Genomic DNA, 20113 nt, shown 5'->3' on the forward strand with positions numbered 1-20113 from the left:
CAGAGCTTTGACTGGATCCCGAGGGAGGCTGGAGATATTGAGTCCGAGTGGACCATGTTCTCCACCGCCATTGTCGAAGCGGCCGCTCGGAGCTGTGGCCGTAAGGTCTCCGGTGCCTGTCGAGGCGGCAATCCCCGAACCCGGTGGTGGACACCGGAAGTAAGGGATGCTGTCAAGCTGAAGAAGGAGTCCTATCAGGCCTGGTTGGCTTGTGGGACTCCTGAGGCAGCTGACGGGTACCGACAGGCCAAGCGGACTGCAGCCCGGGTGGTTGTGGAGGCAAAAACTCGGGCCTGGGAGGAGTTCGGTGAGGCCATGGAGAAGGACTATCGGCTGGCCTCGAAGAGATTCTGGCAAACCATCCGGCGCCTCAGGAGAGGGAAACAGTGCCCTACCAACGCTGTTTACAGTAGAGGTGGGCAGCTGTTGACCTCAACTGGGGATGTCGTCGGGCGGTGGAAGGAGTACTTCGAGGATCTCCTCAATCCCGCTGTCACGTCTTCCATTGAGGAAGCAGAGGATGAGGGCTCAGAGGTGGACTCGTCCATCACCCGGGCTGAAGTCAACGAGGTGGTTAAGAAACTCCTCGGTGGCAAGGCACCGGGGGTGGATGAGATCCGCCCTGAGTACCTCAAGTCTCTGGATGTTGTGGGGCTGTCTTGGTTGACACGCCTGTGCAACATCGCGTGGCAGTCGGGGACAGTGCCTCTGGGATGGCAGACCGGGGTGGTGGTCCCTCTTTTTAAGAAGGGGGACCGGAGGGTGTGTTCCAACTATAGGGGGATCACACTTCTCAGCCTCCCCGGGAAAGTCTATGCCAGGGTTCTGGAGAGGAGAATACGGCCGATAGTAGAACCTCGGATTCAGGAGGAACAGTGTGGTTTTCGTCCAGGCCGTGGAACACTGGACCAGCTCTATACCCTCTACAGGGTGATGGAGGGTTCATGGGAGTTTGCCCAACCAGTCCACATGTGTTTTGTGGATTTGGAGAAGGCATTCGACTGTGTCCCACGCGGCATCCTGTGGAGAGTGCTTCGGGAATATGGGGTCCTGGGTCCTTTGCTAAGGGCTGTCAGGTCGCTGTACGACCGAAGCAGGAGCTTGGTCCGCATTGCCGGCAGTAAGTCAGACTTGTTCCCTGTGCATGTTGGACTCCGGCAGGGCTGCCCTTCGTCACCAGTTCTGTTCGTAATTTTTATGGACAGAATTTCTAGGCGCAGCCAGGGGCCGGAGGGTGTCAGGTTTGGCGACCACACGATTTCGTCTCTGCTCTTTGCGGATGATGTTGTCGTGTTGGCCCCTTCAAGCCAGGACCTTCAGCATGCACTTGGACGGTTTGCAGCCGAGTGTGAAGCGGTGGGGATGAAAATCAGTACCTCCAAATCCGAGGCCATGGTCCTCAGTCGGAAAAGGGTGGCTTGCCCACTTCAGGTTGGTGGAGAGTGCCTGCCTCAAGTGGAGGAGTTTAAGTATCTAGGGGTCCTGTTCACGAGTGAGGGAAGGATGGAACGGGAGATTGACAGACGGATCGGTGCAGCTTCTGCAGTAATGCGGTCGATGTATCGGTCTGTCGTGGTGAAGAAAGAGCTGAGCCGCAAGGCGAAGCTCTCGATTTACCGGTCAATCTACGTTCCTACTCTCACCTATGGTCATGAGCTTTGGGTCATGACCGAAAGGACAAGATCCCGGATACAGGCGGCCGAAATGAGCTTTCTCCGCAGGGTGGCTGGGCGATCCCTTAGAGATAGGGTGAGAAGCTCGGTCACCCGGGAGGAGCTCAGAGTAGAGCCGCTGCTCCTCCACATCGAGAGGGGTCAGCTGAGGTGGCTTGGGCATCTGTTTCGGATGCCTCCGGAACGCCTTCCTGGGAAGGTGTTCCGGTCCCGTCCCACCGGGAAGAGACCCCGGGGAAGACCTAGGACACGCTGGAGGGACTATGTCTCCCGGCTGGCCTGGGAACGCCTCGGTGTCCCCCCGGAAGAGCTGGAGGAAGTGTCTGGGGAGAGGGAAGTCTGGGCATCCCTGCTTAGACTGCTGCCCCCGCGACCCGGCCCCGGATAAGCGGAAGATGATGCTATGCTATGCTATGCATTTGCATTTGGAATCTATTGCCGTTATTTCAACATGTGGAGCTAGGAACTGTTAATGCCAACCAAATTTTAAAATATGGACAACCAAATTTAAAATTGAGCTATGTAGCTAACTAGCAAGTCACTTCTGAGCAGAAAGCATGTCATTCCTTCTAAAACACAAAAACATACTTTGTTGTTGTGTACAACAATTATTTGACTTGGTGCAGTGAGTCATACAGGTGGTGAAGCACAATTATTTTTACTCTCACACATAGAGCCACTGCTTGTAACAACCATGTATCTCAAAAGAAACAAAGAGTGAGAACAGAGTGTGGGCGAGTGAAGTGATTCAAGTCCCCATGCCTCCTGAATGCAGATGATCTGGTACAGCTGTCTCTTAAAAAATAAGGCCTACAGCAACATTACTTTGGATCGCCAACAGTTCTGTCAGGCAGGGGCACTAACCAATCTCAAAAAGACAAACATTATGATATTCCTGAAAAGGTCCAGATGTCAGGTAAACTAACATACTTGTTAACTAGGCTCCAATCAGAGAATATGCACAAACACCAACACATTTAATAAGATGATGAATTTCACAATGATATTCACCTTGGCTCTGAAATAATAACCAAGGAAGCTTTCTATGCCACTAAAATATTTACAAAGAAGACATACGAATTTGGAACTGACTCAAAATATTTAAATCAATAACAGAAGCAATTGCACTTTAGGGCAGTGAACTATGGGGTCCAGAGAAAAACTCCAAACACCACAAGTAGAGCAGAACTAGGCCAATTACCTCTTCAGATTAATATTAAAAAGGAACAGTTAATTTTATATAATTTAAAAAAAGTTCCTATTAAAAGTTCATTACAAAGCCCACACATGCTAAGTGTTGACCCTATAGCAACTGGTTGAGTTATGGCTGTCAATGCACAGTGAATAGCAGCAAAAATGCAATTGCAGAACCACTAACTAAAGACCTAGGGAAGATGGCAGAGTGAAAGCTGCATGCGCAAAACCTCATGAGAATACTTTTTAACATTGTAACCTGTAAATTAGATGACCTGTAAAGTTTTCAATGATGCTTAACTGGTAAAATAATGATAAATAAATTACTGTATATAATAATAACCCCCCAATAAATATACATGTATGCATATATAGTGTTGCCAGTGAAATCTTATATGCACAGATCAGCCATAACATTATGACCACTGACAGGTGAAGTGAAAAACATTGATAATCTTGTTATCATGGCACCTGTCAGTGGGTGGAATGTATTAGGCAGCAGGTGAAAATTCTGTCCTCAAAGTTGATGTGTTAGAAGCATGAAAAATGGGTAAGCGTAAGGGATCTGAGACAAGGCCAAATTGTAATGGCTAGATGATTGGGTCAGAGCATCTCCAAAACTGCAGCCCTTGTGGGGTGTTCCCCGTCCGCAGTGGTTAGTACCTATCAAAAGTGGTCAAAGGAAGGAAAAGCTGTGAACCGACGACAGGGTCATTGGTGGCCAAATCTTATTGATGCACATGGGGAGCGAAGGCTGGCCTGTGTGGTCCGATCCAACAGACAAGCTACTATAGCTCAAATTGCTGAAAAAGTTAATGCCGGTACTCAGAACACGCAGTGCATTACAGTTTGTTGTGTATGGGGCGGTGTAGCCGCAGAATAGTCACAGTGCCCATGCTGACCCCTATCCACTGCTGAAACCACCTACAATGGGCACTTGAGCATTAGAATTGGACCACGGAGCAATGGGAGAATTTGGCCTGGTCTGATGAATTGCATTTCCTTTTACATTACTTGGATGACCGGGTGCGTGTGCGTCGCTTACTTGCAGGAGACATGGCACCAGGATGCACTATGGGAAATAGGCAAGCCGACAGAGGCAGTGTGATGCTTTGGGCAATGTTCTGCTGGGAAACCTTGGGTCATGGCATTCGTGTGTATGTTACTGTAACATGTACCACCTACCTAAGCATTGTTGCAGACCTTGTGCACACTTTCATGGCAACAGTATTCCCTGATGGCATTGGCTTCTTTCACCAGGATAATGCACCCTGCCACAAAGCAAAAATGGATCAGGAATGGTTTGAGGAATACAAAAATGTGTTCAAGGTGTTGACTTGGCTGCCAAACAGTTCCCAGATCTCAATCCCACATTTGTGGAATGCTTGTTCACAATTTAACAAAATTTGATAAGTTCGGAAAACAGGTCCGATCCATGGAGACCCCACCTCGCAACTTACAGGACTGAAAGGATTTGCTGCTAATGTCTTGGTGCCAGACACCACAGCACACCTTGTCCATGGATCGATGGTTCAGGGCTGTTTTGGTGGCAAATGGGGACCTACACAATATTAGGCAGGTGATCATAATGTTTTAGCTAATCGGTGTATTTAATCTAACAAGTCATTTTTATCTGACAGGATAATAGGAAATCATGTGCGCACTATCATTTTTTTTATAAAAGGGAATTAGTGCAGTTTCAAAAATAAGGGTACCCAAGTTGCATTGGTTAAATCAAGCAAGATAGAAAAAAAAGTTTGGGAAACAGAGATAGTGGTGTCAAATGACAGAGCCCATCTGCGAATATAGGTCATACCACGATGAGTAACTCGCAAATATTTATAAGGAGAGAATAAAGTACTTATTCAGCAGACCTACTTATAGTATGGGACAATAAGTGGAAGACAAAGGAGAGTTTTTGCTGAAAGAGCAGTGGGCCAGACTCGTACCCACACTGAGTATGTGTGCTGGAGGCAATGGCTTAGAGCACCTGACCAAGCAAGGCCTCTAGAATGGGACACTTAAATGTGCCTTTAGAAGCCACTTGATTCAGTTTTCCTCCCAAACTTAAAAACAGTTCTGACCTAAAAACTGTTCTGACAGATTTACTGATATAGTGTCCAGTTTCACATCAGGCCACCACAATTCCCAACATGCGATCGTACTTTCCACACGCAAACAATCACTGAAAAATATAGCCTACATTAAATATCAATTGTGATGACAAGTCATTCACAGAAGAAATGCATCATTTAGATGCAAAACATTCATAAACAATTGAAGGAACTTATTCAGGAAATACCAGGGGTCATTTAGCTGAAAAACACATAATTTTACATTCAAAATAGAACAAAACTAAAATTAACCTGCAAAGACATGTTACAAATGATGGATTTCTCACCCAAAGAGATTTTAAATGGAGAACTTCAATATTTTAAATAAATGTTCTTTTGTCTAAACTCACTTTGATGACAATATCTGTGATATCATGCTCCCAAAAAATCATGTTAAACTATCAAACACAATGTCCCTTGTGAAGATACAGTCACAAAGGAGGAACAATTTACATATTTGAGAGCGTAAGAACCCTTGGCATCCAGTCTTGAAATAGAAGTAAATCAAACTTATGGTTTATGGTAATATGATAATGTAATATAATATGGTAATATCAACTAATATCAACAATTCTTCGTATAACAAAAAATGATATACAGCTCCTGAAGAAATTAAGAGACCACTGCACCTTTATCTTTCCTTTCCAAAAAAGTTAAAATGGAAAGTTTTGAGTGAGGAACAGAAGTGTTCAATTTGCAGTGGTCTCTTTTTTTTTTTTACGGAGCTGTACACACACGTACAGCTCCGTTACAGTTATAATAAATAAATAAACACATACATACATACATACATACACACACACAAACAAACAAAACCTCTTTGCTGCAATCCCTGCACTTGCACATGCACCTTCAACTTGCCTTCTTGCACATTTAGTATTGCCATTTGTACTTGCATTTGCCTTCACTGCACATCTATACATCCCACATGTAACATACATTATACATAATACTTGTAAATACTTTTCTGCCCTCTTCTATTTGCACTTATGGTTAGATGCTAACTGCGTTTATTTGTACTGTACTTGTACTGTTCAGTGACAAAGTTGAATCTAATCTAATCACTGACTGGAAAGACTACATTATGCAAGAATATCTGAACACTGTGTAAAGATTTAGTGAACACAGCCTGACCAGAAGCAGATTTGGCTACCCAGAGAGGACAAGTTGTGTTCGCACCACCCTGAGAGAGGTCCTTAAAAAATAATAAAAATAACACAATAATAATAAAAAAATTATAAAACAGAAAAAGAGAGAATTCTTTAGGAGAAAAAATACCCTTTGAATCATATTAGCAGAAAAATATGAGCTACCCTCCACACATGTAGAGACAGTCAGTGGAATAACCAACCAGGAGAATAACATTACAACCAGTGTTTGTCACTATTTAAATATTGTCCTAATTTATTTATAATCGTATAGTACTTTACATTGTCATTAGTATTAGTGTATTAATTAGTATTGTACTATTATGGTATCTCAGACAGGGGTGTTGTGACAAATGTCTATGCAGACAAAGCTCTTTGAATTGAATAAAAAAAAAAGTTATGACGAAACCACTGTGATTCTGTCCTAAAGCCAGATGAAAGGCTGAAAAATACAGACAGCCAACGGGAGAACAGATAAACCAACTGAGGGGTAGTCATTTTCCCAGCCTTTGTTCATCTGTGATAACAAGTATAAATAAAGGCATCTGCCCATCATCGGACAGAACAAGACACGCTCATTAGAGAGACAAACATCAACAGCAACAATGGGGATGAGACGGAAGAAGGGGTTCTCTTCTTTCTCTCTCATCCTTTCAATCTCCTTCAGTTCCTTTACTTCAGTTTTCTCAGGTGAAACATAGTCCAATGTACATTTCAATATTCCTCCTTTGTGCAGTTCACCTCACCACTTCTCTTCCTCTTTCCTAACATCTCAACTTCTTCCGTCCCTCTCCCTCCCTTAGTCCACATATCCATCCTCGGCCTGCCTTTCTAAAAACACTGGAGTCTAGTTTAATCATATGCTAATTCACACTAATAATATACAGGTGCTGGTCATGAAATTAGAATATCATCAAAAAGTTGATTTATTTCAGTAATTCCATTCAAAAAGTGAAACTTTTATATTATATTCATTCATTACACACAGACTGATATATTTCAAATGTTTATTTCTTTTAATTGTGATGATTATAACTGACAACTAATGAAAATCCCAAATTCAGTATCTCAGAAAATGTGAACTTTACTTATATTAATATTAGCACTGACTCCAGCTGCAGTCCACTCTTTGTGAATCTCCCCCGCATTTTTGAATGGGTTTTGTTTCACAATCCTCTCCAGGGTGCGGTTTTCCCTATTGCTTGTACACTTTTTTCTACCACATCTTTTCCTTCCCTTCACCTCTCTATTAATGTGCTTGGACACAGAGCACTGTGAACAGCCAGCCTCTAGCTATGACCTTTTGTGTCTTGCCCTCCTTATGCAAGGTGTCAATGGTCGTCTTTTGGACAGCTGTCAAGTCAGCAGTCTTCCCCATGATTGTGTAGCCTGCAGAACTAGACTGAGAGACCATTTAAAGGCCTTTGCAGGTGCTTTGAGTTAATTAGCTGATTCGAGTGAGGCACCAGGTGTCTTGAATATTGAACCTTTTCACAATATTCAAATTGTCTGAGATACTGAATTTGGGGTTTTCATCAGTGGTCAGTTATAATCATCAAAATTAAAAGAAATAAACACTTGAAATACATCAGTCTGTTTGGAATGAATGTATACATTATACAAGTTTCACTTTTTGAATGGAATTACTGAAATAAATCAACTTTTTGATGATATTCTAATTTTATGACCAGCACCTGTATACACTATATTAATAATATCCCTTTCACATAGGATTTGAGGTATGTTTTCCGGCAAAAGAACTGGGTGATGTTCGTATGGTTCCCTTTTACGTAAACAAATGCCTATCCCTTTCTTGTGAGGTTTGATGAGCAGATGCTAGCATGTGTGGTTTGCTATTAGGTGCTATTGGTTTGTCATGTCATTAGCAATTGAAATACCTGTGTTCAGTTAGGGTACATGGCAGCAACTAGAATTGTCAATTTTAATGACCATGTTTGTCCATGTTCCGTATGACTTCACATGGATATTTATGACTAATAAATCCTGGGCACCACAACAAATAAAGGACAATGAAGTATGAGTCACAGTATGACTGAAATACAAAGGTGAGTTGGAGAAGTAGGGAACAATAGGAAGGAGATGGGACACAACAGCTGATCTTGAAAATGCTGCCTCAGCTTTATAACTAGATTTACACCTCAGGCAGTTTATATAATATTACTACTTTCTGGGTTACACAATCTTACTCAGGCACCAACAGCGCATGTTTTAACAGCCTGTGGAATGTAAAAGTCTGATGGTTGAGTGATGAGGCCACAGGGTGAGCAGACTGGGAGAGAATACCAAAATGTGGACCTGGTATGAACTAGCAGACAGTTGTCCAGTTGGGAAATAGGAGAGAATATGACTTGAAAACAAACCACCAGGGGAATGGTGAGTGCTTATTTGCCCAAAATTGTGTGGTCTTTAACAAAATAAAATGGAATCCCAGATGTTTTAAGATTAGTTGTAGTGAAACATTAATTTGATTTTCATTTTGACTGTTATAAAAGGGATGCATTTTGGTTACTTGTATATCTATCGGTTTTATGGTCATAACAGTTCAAATCTGCCATTGAAATGTGACATAGAGGCACCTTGCAAAGGTGAAGCGTTCATCCCAAGGGTGACATTAACTCCCTTCTAAATGTGCTCAGTGTTTTCGAGTCTAGGCTCACTATTAAAGCAGATTACACCCCCCCCCACCATTCCAGGTGACCAATTTTTCTTGTCTTTTGGTGTATTTACATTTCGAACTGTTGAGATTTTACCTCACCTGTAGGAGTTTGCTTTCTGTTCTCCCACAGTTTCTTTTTGCCTGGAAGAACGTAGAACATTGACATGAGACTGAGATCTTGTTGGCAAGAGGGTTGTGGCTGGAACCTTTATGTAAGGCTGCTGGAGAGGTACTCTGCTCTTAGAGCCACTACAGAACAGTCTGACACCAACAGGAATAGAGAGCAAAGCCCTGACACCTTCACTGCAGGAGCTCTTCACTCAATGTGAAAAAAAATAACTCCCTGTAAGTCTCGTCCCTGGAGAGAGTGTGGGAGGGAGGGAGGGAGAGAGGGACACAGTGTGAGAGTGCCAGCAAGTGGGGGTGGAAAGAGAGCAGAAAGTAATGCAGAGAAGAGCATGCCGGAGTGAGATTGAGAGAGACAGGAAAGGGAGAACAGTGCAGAAGAAGCTAAAGGTAGAGAGCAAAAAGGGTAATGGAGGCAGCCTACCTGTCTGTCTGCCTAACCCCAGACGTCTTTACAGCCTCCTCTGCTCCGTTCATCATTTATGCAGTAAGATTCATTTTCAAGATCAAAACTTCACCATAAAAAAAACTGAATATTTAAGTGTAAGTTACTCAACTGACTCAACCCTCATACCTTATGAAAACTGCAGAAGGCACAAATTCAGTGGAGAGAGTTCAAATCCTGATTAATGTTTTGATAATCTCCTGTATATAACGCAGGTATGAGCCGTAGCAAAAACCCAATTTTGATGGTACGCAATCACTCCTACCTGTCATTTAAATTAGCTCAGTCTGGCTCTACACCAAAAAAACATATCCTATTACCCAGCCCTGACAAATGGGGGGGTCGCGGGGGAAGGCAGACAGTTACCTATGTACAAAAATACAAGCTGAGGCGAACCAATCGCAGGCCATTTTAAAGACCAATGCAACAATTTAACACGGACTACACCTGATTGAAACTGACACTGGAATGGGTATTTTAATGAAGAATGTTTTCTAGCTGGTTAGAATATTTATGACTACAGCACACTGAGATTAGGCTCCGTGTCTGGTGAAATGAAATATAACACAAAAAAAAGACAGCGGATTAGGAAGTCAGAACAGTTTTGTCTCTAATGCATTTAAAATCAGAAAGTGAATCCACTATTGGAGAAGCAGTATGTACATATTATATAGCGTTATATGCTGGTTAGTTGCTCTTGCACTCCAAGGCACTCCATTACAGAACATGCACAGTTCACCAGGTCAGTGTTGTAATATTGTACAGCTGAGAAGCCGTATCCTGTCAAGACTTAGACAATAACACTAACCAACTACCCCAACATTAGCAGTGCAATACACTGCTAATGTTCAATATAGCAATTTTCATTAAACCTGCTAACTTAACAGGGACATAGAGGTGGAATAGGGGTGCCTGACTTTTAGTTGAGGGCAGTGTAGCGATTAAGGAGAACAGCTGGTCTGGGACTTAAACTGACAACTCTAGAGTAAAAGTGCAGGCACACGACAATGCAGCAGATGTCTCAAGTGTGTCTCAAATTGCATCCTATTCTTCATGTAGTAAACTTCTTGTGACCTGAGAATTGTGTGCAATTACTGAAAAGTATGCAATTCGAGACAATTCCCAACAATTCCCTGCACATGCTAATGTATGGTTGAGGCCACAGTTTCTTCAAATCTGTTGTGTTTTGTGTAACTTGATGCATACTTCTTATAATGATGCATTCATTCCATAAGTTCTCAGTTTTTCCAAAATAAAGATTGTCCGGTGGTCACTGATATTTCTATTAATAGAAATAAATTCAAGAACCTAACTTCAATCAAAACAAATCTTTTAAGTAGGTTTTTTGTCTGGCTGTGAGTGGCCTATGAGCTCATATGAGGTATAATTGCTAATACAATTAACATGGTATTGTTAATATTGGTCTGATTAACCCCAATCAGCGTTAATCATGCCTGGGCATGTCACCATGGGTATCCAAAAAGGCTCCATACTCCCTTTCCTTCTTTGCACAATTTGGACACAATCATTTTGACATTGGTCTAAATGAGTGCCCTAACAATGAACAAGGATGGCATTTAGGACAGAACCATGACTTACACAATTAACATGTTACATATTTGAAAGTTAGCCGATATGGGGATAAGACTGAATTTAATATTTCTAACAGAAGGACACATTGTTTCCTTTTTTTTCCACATATATTTGAATTACCAATATTTATATTGCAACAAACCGTCATGAAAGAACTCAACCAGAGACTGTGGTTGGACTATGAATGCCCAGTTGGTGTTGAATGTTGAAATGTGCTGTCACACATTTCTTTTCTGTCCATACACCTTTTGCAAAGAAAAAGTATCCCAATGTTTATTTCTCATAAGTTTTCATGGCTTCAGCATCTTGAGCCTGTTTTGTCAGTGTTTTGTTTTTGTCTCTAGTCTGAAGATCGTTTTTCCTGAGTTTCCTGAACACATCCCGGCTGAGTCTCCAACCACTTACACCTGCTGCAATCTGCACACCTGGTCCTGATTACCATTCCCTGCACCATTATAAGCCACGACCAGACATCCATTCCCTGCCTGATCGTTAGTGTAACAGGCAGGGGCGTTGGACTGGGGGGAAAAGGGGTACTAAGTATATAGGGCCCTAATGTGTAGAGGGGCCCTCGAAAATTTTTTGAATCTTGAATAAAGTGGGGAGGGGCCCTCAGAGACCGCCTATGTACAGGGCCCAGAATTCTGTGCTACATCCATGGTAACAGGGTATGTTTAGCTCCCCTATCCAGCTGCTAATTTTGGAAAGTCCTATTGCTGTTTTTGTTTTGTTGCCTGTCGCTAATCTGCCGCCTGTACCTCAGTCTACAGTTACTCACCTGGATCGTCACTCATACCTGCCTGGCCATCTACCTCACTGCAGCACATTTTGGATCAGCACTCAAGCCTCCCGTCTTCCTGCCTCACTCCCTGCCGACCAACGGAACCTAATCATTTTCCCACATTCAAAATCCAAATAAATACTCACTGTCTACTTAACTCGTCCTGGTCTGCTTTTGGGTTCCTGCACAAGACTTATCGTGACAGAATCCGGCCAAGATGAACCCAGCGGATCTGGACTCTGTGCGTCATGCCATTTCCCAGCATGGGAACACATTGGGACAGCACAGTGCAGCACTACAGGAGGTAACCAAATCACTTCGAGACCTAACCACTAGTCTTACCACTGTCCAGGCTCAGCTCAGTGCTCCCGCAGTTTCTTCACCACCTGTTTCACCACTCTGGTGAACACCTGTTTCGCCTGCTGTCTCGGAAGCTGCGTCGCTCTGAGAGCCCGAAGTACCGACCCCGGATAAGTACAATGGGGATTTGGGAGGATGTTGTGCTTTTCTCATGCAATGCGGCTTGGTTTTTGACTTGCAGCCCTACTCCTATGCTACTGATAAAGCTAGGATTGCCTTTGTTATTGAATTGCTGCGGGGAAAAGCTCTGGAGTGGGCATCTGCCCTATGGGAACGACAGGACTCCTGCTTGGCTTCATACCACGTCTTCTCAGCCGAGATGAGGATACTTTTTGATCACCCCGTCCGAGGTAAGGACGCATCTAAACGGCTGTGCTCTCTACACCAAGGATCACGCAGCGTTGCCGAATTTGAATTCAGAACACTGGCAGTGGAAAGCGGGTGGAATGAGGAATCACTACAGGCTGTGATTCATCAGGGATTATCCGAACAGATAAAAGATGAACTGATCTCTTATCCTGAGCCCAGTGACTTGGACGAGTTGGTGGCTTTGTCTATTTGTGTCAATAACCGGTGCCGAGAGAGGAGGGAGAGATGTGAGAGGTTTTCCAACCATTCTCCGCGTTGCCAACCTTCCAAATCTGGAAACGGAGCGGAGTTGGGCAGCCGGGCTACATTCCAGGAGATTAGGGGGAACAGCGGCCATCAGATCCCGAACCCATGCAGGTGGGACGTCACAGACTGTCTGTAGAGGAGGGCCAGCAAAGACGTGAGTCAAACCGCTGTTTTTACTGCGGTAACAGGAACCATTACATCTCCTCCTGCCCACAGAGGCCATTAAACCCCCAGGCTTGCTAAGAGTGGGGGGATACTTAGCGAGCTGATCTCAGTTTTCCAATGATCCTGTAAGACCTCCAGTTCCTGTCACACTCATGAACTCTAATCATTCTGTTGCGATTAATGCTTTGATAGATTCAGGGGCGGACGACAGCTTCATGGACGCCAATCTGGTGGAACAGCTGGGGCTCTCCAAGGAATGTCTCCCGAAGGCCATTGAAGCTACCACACTTAACAGCGAATTATTGGCATGGATAACTAAGAGAACTGGACCTGTTTACATGCTGATATCAGGAAATCATTCTGAGGTCATGTCCTTTTTGATCCTGCACTCTCCTCGCGCCCCTTTGGTTTTGGGTTACCCCTGGCTCCAAGAACACAACCCCACTATTGATTGGGTCATGGGCAAGGTAACCAACTGGAGTACAAAGTGTCATGCTAACTTTCTTAAAACTGCCTGGGCCCCCTCTGCTTCTAAACGGGATCTGGACTCACCACCTCCAGACATGTCCATGGTTCCCGAGGTCTACCACGATCTTAAGAAGGTGTTCAGCAAACAGAAGGCCCTGTCTCTATCCCCCCACTGACCGTGCTATCAATCTTATACCTGGAGCTGCCTACCCAAAGGGGCGCCTCTACAGTATATCCAAACCAGAACGTCAAGCCTTGGTAAGCTACATTAAGGATTCTCATGCTGCTGGCCTCATTTGACCCTCTTCACCCCTGGGGGTGGGGTTCTTCTTCGTAAGTAAGAAAGACGGCACCCTGCGCCCTTGTATTGATTACGGTGGGCTTAATGACATAACTATCAAGAACAAGTACCCCCTCTGCCTTTGATGAACTCTGCTTTTGACTACCTGCAGGGCGCTACAATTTTCACTAAGCTGGACTTACGCAATGCTTACCACTTGGTCCGTATTAAGGAGGGAGACGAATGGCTGACGGGGTTCAATACTCCTATGGGCCACTTTGAGTATCTGGTCATGCCGTTTGGACTCACTAATGCCCCGGCAGTTTTCCAGAGTATGGTTAACAACGTCCTGAGAGACATGATCGGTCGTTTTGTGTTTGTTTACTTCGATGACATTCTTGTGTTTTCTGAGGATCTGCCTAACCATGTCCTGCATGTCAAACAGGTTCTGCAGCGGTTATTGGAGAACCGACTCTTCGGTAAGGCTGAGAAATGTGACTTACATGCCCACACCACATCCTTCCTAGGTTACATCATTTCTGAGGGTCAGTTGGAGATGGATCTTGAGAAAGTTAAGGCGGTACTCGATTGGCCTCAGCCAGGTCCAGGTTCCTGCACTCGTCCTAGTCTGCTTTTGGGTTCCTGCATAAGACTTATCGTGATATAAGTTTTGTTTGTTGTAAAGGTTTGCTACAAAGTGTAGGGCCAATCCGGCCACAGTATATCAAATGTATTTCATGATACCGTTCTTGATGAATTGATGCTCTCCTGTCTCTCTCCTGTTGTTCTCCTGTCTGATATCTAATTGGAAGATAACTCTACAGTAATGCTGCTGGTTAACCTTTTTTTTTCTTCATATGAAAGGATCTTAAATCAAATAACTTACTGCTACAGTGTAAATTTGTTTGCCTGAATGATTCAATTCTCAGACACTTTCTTGTGTCAACTCACCTATATATTGCTTTCATTAATATGTTCATTCCTTAATCCTTGGTAGTCACAATTATTAATAGGCTTTTTCATTAATTTGCATAGTCTTACACAAGTCACATGAGGTATAAACGTATATGAAATATTATTGCACTACATTAGATGGTGGCCCGTGTTAAGAATGTTATGGATTATACATAGAGCTACAGTAAATTTTGACAGCCCTGTGATGTATTTTACAGTAAATCCCTAGCTCAGAACAAACACATGCATTAGGGAGATTATGAAAGCAACCAAGCTTTATGAATTATGGCATAAAATGCATATCAATGATTTGTCTTAGAAGTTGGACAATAAATACTTTTGACTTAACAAGAACTGATGTTGTTGGCATGCAAAAAACAAACTACTTTAAGAGGATTTAAATTCTATGGTTTGCTGTGTTTCCCCTCAACAACAAGTAATTATGAGAGCAAATAGGTGATGAATATGCTTTATACAGCGGGGAGAACAAGTGTATGGTACACTGCCGATTTTGCAGGTTTTCCCACATACAAAGCATGTAGAAGTCTGTAATTTTTATCATAGGTACTCTTCAACAGTGAGTAACGGAATCTAACGGAGTAACGGAATCAAAATTCGAGAAAATCACATTGTATGATTTTTAAGTAATTAATTTGCATTTTATTGCATGACATAAGTATTTGATACATTAGAAAAGCAGAACTTATTATTTGGTACATAAACCTTTGTTTGCAATTACAGAGATCATTCGTTTCCTATAGATCTTGACCAGGTTTGCACACACTGCAGCAGGCATTTTGGCCCACTCCTCCATAAAGACCTTCTCCAGATCCTTCAGGTTTCGGGGCTGTCGCTGGGCAACACAGACTTTCAGCTCCCTCCAAAGATTTTCTATTGGGTTCAGGTCTGGAGACTGGCTTGGCCACTCCAGGACCTTGAGATGCTTCTTACTCTTAGTTGCCATGGCTGTGTGTTTCGGGTCGTTGTCATGCTGGAAAACCCAGCCACCACCCATCATCAATGCTCTTACTGAGGGAAGGAGGTAATTGGCCAAAATCTTGCGATACATGGCCCCATCCATCCTGCCCTCAATACGGTGCAGTCGTCCTGTCCCTTTTGCAAAAATGCATCCAAAAAGAATGATGTTTCCCCCTCCATGCTTCACGTTGGGATGGTGTTCTTGGGGTTGTACTCATCCTTCTTCCTCCAAACACGGAGAGTGGAGTTTAGACCAAAAAGCTCTATTTTTGTCTCATCAGACCACATGACTTTCTCCCATTCCTCCTAAGGATCATCCAGATGGTCATTGGCAAACTTCAGACAGGCCTGGACATGGGCTGGCTTGAGCAGGGGGACCTTGCGTGCGCTGGAGGATTTTAATCCATGACGGCGTAGTGTGTTACTAATGGTTTTCTTTGAGACTGTGGTCCCAGCTCTCTTCAGGTCATTGACCAGGTCCTGCCGTGTAGTTCTGGGCTGATCCCTCACCTTCCTCATGATCTTTGATACCCCACGAGGTGAGATCTTGCATGGAGCCCCAGATCGAGGGAGATTGACCGTCATCTTGAACTTCTTCCGTTTTCTAATAATTGCGCCAACAGTTGTTGCCTTCTCACCAAGCTGCTTGCCTATTGTCCTGTAGCCCATCCCAGCCTTGTGCAGGTCTACAATGTTATCCCTGATGTCCTTACACAGCTCTCTGGCCTTGGCCATTGTGGAGAGGTTGGAGTCTGTTTGATTGAGTGTGTGGACCGGTGTCTTTTATAGGTAACGAGTCCAAACAGGTGCAGTTAATATAGGTAATGAGTGGAGAACAGGAGGGCTTCTTAAAGAAAAACTAACAGGTCTGTGAGAGCCGGAATTCTTACTGGTTGGTAGGTGATCAAATACTTATGTCATGCAATAAAATGCTAATTAATTATTTAAAAATCATACAATGTGATTTTCTGGATTTTTGAAGTGTACCTATGATAAAAATTACAGACCTCTACATGCTTTGTAAGAAGGAAAACCTGCAAAATCGGCAGTGTATCAAATAAATGTTCTCCCCACTGTACAACTTTTACATTTTATAGTGCATCATAAAGCAGATTGAAATAAACCCCCAAAAAACTAATTAAGTTTTGTATGATGCCTAATATGATTGTGACATGACTATGATAATCAGCAGAGGCGTTGCTATGATCACAATACATTCAGGGCTTAGCCCCCCCACCCCCCCATAATATGCATGTTTTAATGCCAATTTAGAAATTTATTAGTTTCATATTTATAAATGTAGATGAACTATTGCATCAGAGCACTAATCAGTTAGGTGTACATTAACTTGCTGACCTAGATGCTTCATACCATCTGCTTTTGCAGCAATTTTGTAATTGCACTATACAAACCTTCTCATATTCAAAAAGAAATTAATCACAAAACAAGTATATATAGCTAGCTATATATTTTGAATCAAAAACTCTAACAGGCTATTTAATTGTATTATTAGGATTCCAATCAAAATATATACTGTAGTGTATACTCTGGGGAGAAAACAAAAGCTTACCTCTCGCTACACTCGCTCTTCAGATCTGTCAAAAATAAAATCCATCCTAGCTCATTGCTTACTCCTTAAATTCAGAAAAACAGTCCAGTCAAGTGATTGTCAAATACTTTTGGACATTTGAGCCTGAGGAGAGATTCTCTATTATCAACACATCAGACACCATTTCACTCTGATGAGTTCAGATGCTAATGGTGAATCAGACAACAATTGTGCTATACTTAGTCAATAGGGAATATATTAGTGATGGCTTGGGAGAAGGCTTGGGAGTTTTCATGTAGCTACATGCCAGTGAAACAATAGAAATCCCTGATTTGTTTTTTAACACTGACAAGATGTTTAAGAAACAGGACCAGATGAATGAACTCACCAAGGGTAAGTGCCTGCCATTCAACTTGCTAGTTACATTAAGTGGAGTTGGCTGTGAGTAATGTCAATGTCCATCTGTGTTTGTAGGTGTGTGATAAGGCACCAGGATACTAGTGTAGTGAAGACACACTGTGAGTAAATTAATGTGTGTGGATGGTAGGGGTGGGACAATATGAGAATTTCATGCCATGATTATCCTGGCCAAAATTATCCCGATTTACAATTTTACCCGATTAAAAACAATCCCAATAACAACTCTGGTTTCTAGCTCATATCGGCTGATAGGATATTCTTCCATTACATAAATATTGTTCTTGTGCATTTAAAAAGCCATTACAATAAAGAATTATCAAAAAAGTTTTAGAATAATTAATACTATAATAACACGTTAATCTCTAAATGTATATGGTTGCCAGTTCCATTGACAATACATTGCAGTGATTGTTTAGTGGCATTTAGAATTGCCATTTGTATTGCATTTGCCTTTATTGCCCATCTACACATTGTACATCTGTATGTCACATCTGTAACATACATTGTACTTTCTGCCTTCTTCTATTTGCACATGTTATATGCTAAATGCATTTCGTACTGTACTTCTACTTGTTAAATGACAAAGTTGAATCTAATCTAAAAATATACTAAGTAGTCAGGAATACTTCAGTGATTTCAAGTCACCTATCTGAGGAGCAGTGGTGACAATAGATTTCATTTCTTACCTGTACTGACCTGTGAGTGCATGCACTTCTGTGCGCATTTTATGTGCCTTATTAGCTAACGACAGGCCTATTTGATGTGTCGATTATTTATAATTACTTTATAATTCATTATAACAGCTCCCGGTTATGTTGTGCGCATCATGTTTTGTATATAGTCAATGTTATTTTGGCCCGCGCAAATGATATTCAGTAGGAAAGCGAATTAGCCTACAATATAAACAAAATTATATTTAGAAAATCAAAAGAGACGTGTATAATGTATATCCTATTCATATTTCTGCAGTTTGTTAGCAAGTTTTTTCTGCATGCATTGTAGCTGCATGTTTTCTTGGATATCATTGGTTTGTTTGAGTTCAAAATTGTTTCTACTATTTATTTTCCGTGGTAATGGAGTGGTCAGGTATTTGCATATAGTGGAGTGGATATGTGATCAGAACCTTTTTTTGTAGACTACTAAGTGTAGTGGTTACTAATAGGAGAGACCGGGGATAACTGTAACATTTTGGACATTTCTGTCTGTATCTTGAAGCACTTTTAAGCCAGTGCAGTGCAGTCAAAATTGTATACAAACTAGTTACATGTGTCTGCTATTAGATGGCGTAGCTGTTATATCTGTAACACAAACAAAGAATGTGTGGTTTAGTCTTAAACACAATGTTACAATTCACCCCATAGCCTGGGTCAGTTGTAACATACCCTGGGGTGAAGTGTAACATTATGATATACCCTGAAAGCTTGAAGTATGTTAGTTACTGTCAGTAGTAGTAGTAAGGTATTTGAACATAATACATTTGAACAAAATGAGCATTACTCATTATTAGTTTGTGCTATTGTACTTGTTTGTGACCATCAGTTTAGGCATACTGAAATTAAAAGAAAACATATATAGGCCTACAGCAAAAAGTTTCATATAGTAAGATGTAACATTTTAATTGCGGTTACAACTAACCCAGACTGTTGTTGTTACAACTAACCCAGACTCGTATAGTCATGAACTAGCTTACTTTACAGCTAACAGGTAAAACATTATCACTAACAACTTGCATGAAAGATATCTAGAAAGACACACAATAAACATGATTTAAGTTTGAGGAATTAAATTACATAGCTGGCAATTCTATCACAAAAAGGAATGAGGTAAAAAAATTACACAGAGTGCTACTTCTTCACATATGAAATAAGGATTAAATTGAGCATGTGCAGAGTGAATCAGATGATTCATAACTTGTTTCTGATTTGAGAAATTGGAAGTGTTACAACTATTCCCGGTCTCCCCTACTGTTGAATTGGAAAATTAGATAATTCTTTATATCATTACCGATTTACGATTATGGAATTTCTTCAGGATTTCATAATGGTGAGTATTTTCCATCGCGATTAGTACTAAAATTGTCTATCGTCCCATCCCTAGTGGATGGCATGAGACGTGTGCGACCAAATGTTCCGAGATGACACAAGGAGATTACGTTACGTAATTATCTGACGTTGCAGCAACTGAAAAAGTGAAGTTCCTATTTTGGTTGCTACAAAGTAATTAAATTACGTTTTCATTTCGTCACCTGTATGTCATAATTAAATTACGTTTTCATTTTGTCACCTGTATGTCGTGACAATGTTGTGTAATTAAGGTTGCCATTTGTCATTTGGTGACCATTGGCAGGTTTGCAGTATATTTGGTTATACAATGCTTATATTTGCACTAGCAAAACCATATCTTCAGCATCAACCATATCCCATTAACATGATGGTTCTATTTTTAAAATAAGTTTGAGTTAACTCAGTTGGTTTTCTGCCTTATATTCCTACATTCCACAATGTTCCTGTTGATTTTTCAAGTACATGCCAATATAATATCCTGCTCTTTTTAAAGCACAAACCACATAATCA

This window comes from Esox lucius, chromosome 23 (genome assembly GCF_011004845.1).
Source record: "Esox lucius isolate fEsoLuc1 chromosome 23, fEsoLuc1.pri, whole genome shotgun sequence".
Lineage (NCBI taxonomy): Eukaryota > Metazoa > Chordata > Actinopteri > Esociformes > Esocidae > Esox > Esox lucius.